Raw genomic sequence first — 3,806 nt, 5'->3', positions numbered from 1 at the left:
TTTTTGCCACACTTAAATATTGCTATGAAAACTATGCTCCTGATGCCTATGTTAAAGAAATTATTGAGAGAATGTCTGCTGCTTTGGAAGAAAATTTTGATTCCATTGATTTGATTGAAATATCCCCTCCCTATGAATGTGATGCTTGCTATTCTTGTGGCCACAATGCCGATATTAATGATGATTATGGAGATGAACTTGCAATAGTTCCTTATGTTGAAAATTAAATGATAGCTATTACACCCAAAAAGCATGATTGCAATGATGTTACTATAAATTCTGTTAATGTCAGTTGTGCTAACGATATGCAAAGCTACAAGCTTGGGGATGATAATTTTTCATGACCACTACTCATTGCAATGGTCATGATTGGGGTGATAATGTTTCTTTTCGTCTTGAAAAATCATTTAAGCCTCATGATGAGTATGTTATTGGTAATAATATTTTCAATAGTATTGAAAGTGGGTTTGGAAGAGTATCAAATTTAGGTACAAATAGCCCCACATATTTGGAGAGTGTCCAATCTTACGAATTTTTTGATAAAAGTGGGTTTGGAGAGGTCATGACTTTAATTGATGTTAATCCCACTATCTTGGAAGATTATAAAACTTCTGTGCATGTGGATCATGGAGAAAATATTTTATATGATAACTATATTGTTGTATTTGAATATGATCCTACATGTAATTATTATGAGAGAGGCAAATATGGTTATAGAAATTCTCATGTTACTCACTTACCTCTATCGATGTTCAATTTATTAATGCTTTCCTATTTGCATATGCTAGATACTTATTCTATTGGTAATTTGTTCACTTATAAAATTCTTATGCATAGTAAGTATGTTAGACTTAAATGTGTTAATTTCATACTATATGACACTCTCTATGTGCTTCAATTCTTGTCTTTTATGCGAGAATCATTATTATCCCAAGTCTATCTTAGTGGCTATAAAGGAAAAAGTTTCTTGGGAGACAACCCAATACTTTATGTTATTTTGAGTTAACATGATTATTGCTACTCTAATGATTGTGTTTTTATGTTTGAATTAGTGTTTGTGCCAAGTAAATTTTGGATGATTTGAATGACAAGTAGAATTAATACGGTGCAAAAATAGAAACTTTTGCGTCCTGTGCAGAATTTCTCTGATTTTACTGGAACGTCTTTTTGATCTGATTGCTTATACAATATTGGCATACAAATTCCTTAGGTCGTCCTAATGTTTTAGAAATTTTAGAGTTACACAAGTATGGTTTAAGTGTTGATCACTACAGACTGTTTTGGTTTACACAAATTCTTTTTTTGCTTGCATAGTTTGCTTATTTTGATGATGCTATGGATTATATTGGGGGGTTTAAGTCATGGAGAACTTAGAATACAATACCTTATGCAATAATAAAATATGAATTAATTTATAACAATACATGATATTTATGGTTCGCCTATCCTACTAACGGATCTCACGAGTTTTTTGTTGAGTTTTATGTGTTGAAGTTTTCATGTTTTGGATCTTATCACGATGGATGAAGGAATGAGGAAGAAGAAGAATAAGAAGGGGGGCTCTCTCCTCCTCTCTCCCGGCGGCGCCGGAACGCCGCCTGGGACATCATCGTGTGACGGCGATCTACACAAACACCTCCGTCATCTTCACCAACACCTCCATCACCTTCCCCCATCTATATTCAGCGGTCCACTCTCCCACAACCCGTTGTACCCTGCTGCTAGTAGTCCCCGTCAACGGCACTAGAGAAATGTTGTTGACGTGTCCCTGACTTGATGCCTCCGCGGCAAGAGTGCCAGAACTGCTCCCAGTTGCTCAACAATTCGCAATTGTCTTGCAATGGTCCACCAGCGCGTGGGTTTGCGGCAGTTTTCGAGGGTAGAGTATTCAACCCAAATTTGTTGGTTCGCCCGACAGGAAGTGAAAGGATACTCTCAAGTATTAGCAGCTGAATGTGTCAGATTCAACCGCACCTGAAAGATTAGTATCTGCAAGCAAAGTATTAGTAGCAAAGTAGTATGATAGCAACGGTGCCAGAAACGATCTGTTGACGGCAGAATATTCCTAACGGTTGTATCAATGGCGCCAGAAGTTGACCGTGGACGGAAAATATTCTTTCCCGTCCACGGCGCGAGAAAAAGTATTGTAGCAGGTAGTAGCAGTGTAACGAGTAACATCAGTGGCAAGGAACAACGGTAGTGATAGCAGTAGCAAGTAGCAACAGTAGCAAGTAGCAGCAGTAGCAGCAGAACAAAACAAGTAACAGCAGCAGAGCAAAACAAGTAACAACAGCGGTGGGACAAACTCGTAGGCAATGGGTCGGTGATTTGTTTGGATAACATTCATCATGCAACAGTCATAACACGAAGAGATATGTGGCTAGCTCCCGTTCGTCAATGTCATGTAGGCATGCATTCCGTGTGTAGTCGTACGTGCTTAGGGAAAAGAACTTGCATGGCATCTATTGTCCATCCCTCCCGTGGCAGCGGGGTCCAAAAGGATACTACGGGATATTAAGGTTCTCCTTTTAATAAAGAACCGGAACAACACATTAGCACTTCGTGAACACATGAACTCCTCAAACTATGGTCATCACCGGGAGTGGTTCTGGTTATTGTCACTCCGGGGTTGTCGGGTCATAACACATAGTAGGTAACTACAACTTGCAAGATCGGATCTAAAACACACATATATTGGTGACAACATAATAATTTCAGATCTGAAATCATGGCACTCGGGCCCTAGTGACAAGCATTAAGCATGGCAAAGTAGTAGCAACATCATTCTCAGAACATAGTGGATACTAGGGATCAATCCCCGTCAAAACTAACTCGAATACATGGTAGATCTCATCCTACTCATCACCGCCCAGCGAGCCTACGAATAGATTACTCACGAACGATGAAGAGCTTCATGGGATTGGAGAGGGAAGAAGGTTGATGATGACGATGGCGACGATTTCCCCTCTCCGGAGCCCAAAACGGACTCCAGATCTGCCCTCCAGATGAAGAACAGGATGTGGAGGCGCCTCCGTATCGCAAACGCGACGAAATCTTCTCTTCTGATTTTTTTTCTGGGCGAAAGTGAATTTATAGAGCTGGAGTTGGGGGCGGCAGACCCATGTGGGCCCCACAAGCTTGGTTGCCGCGGCCAGGGGGGCCAGGGGGGCCGCGGCAAGAGGGCTTGTGGCCCACTCGCCCATCCCCTCCGGTGGATCTTTGCGCAGGTATTTTTCATATTTTCCAGAAATATTCTCCCTAAATTTTCAGGACGTTCCGAGAACTTTCATTTCTGCACAAAAACAACACCATGGCAATTCTGCTGAAAACAACGTCAGTCCGAGTTAGTTCCATTCAAATCATGCAAATTAGAGTCCAAAACAAGGGCAAAAGAGTTTGGAAAAGTAGATACGATGGAGACGTATCAACTCCCCCAAGCTTAAAACCTTGCTTGTCCTCAAGCAACTCAGTTGACAAACTGAAAGAGAAAGAAAAACTTTGACAAACTCTGTTTGATCTTGTTGTTGCAACTATGTCTAACTCGTAACCAGAATTTCAGCAAGATCACAAGTTAACCACATAAGCAAGTGATACAAAGGTCTCACGGTAAACTAATATCAATGGCATAATCAACTAGCGAGCAAATAATAATGAGTTTCAGATACCAACAATTCACTCAAAACAAGCATGAAGCAATATGAATAGGTGGTATCTCTCTAGCTCTTTCTGAGACCGCAAAACATAAATGCAGAACACTTTCAAAGATCAAGGGCTGACTAAACATTGTAATTCATAGCAACGAAGAT

Source organism: Hordeum vulgare, chromosome 5H (assembly GCF_904849725.1).
Source record: "Hordeum vulgare subsp. vulgare chromosome 5H, MorexV3_pseudomolecules_assembly, whole genome shotgun sequence".
Taxonomy (NCBI): domain Eukaryota; kingdom Viridiplantae; phylum Streptophyta; class Magnoliopsida; order Poales; family Poaceae; genus Hordeum; species Hordeum vulgare.
This window is presented reverse-complemented; position numbering follows the sequence as displayed.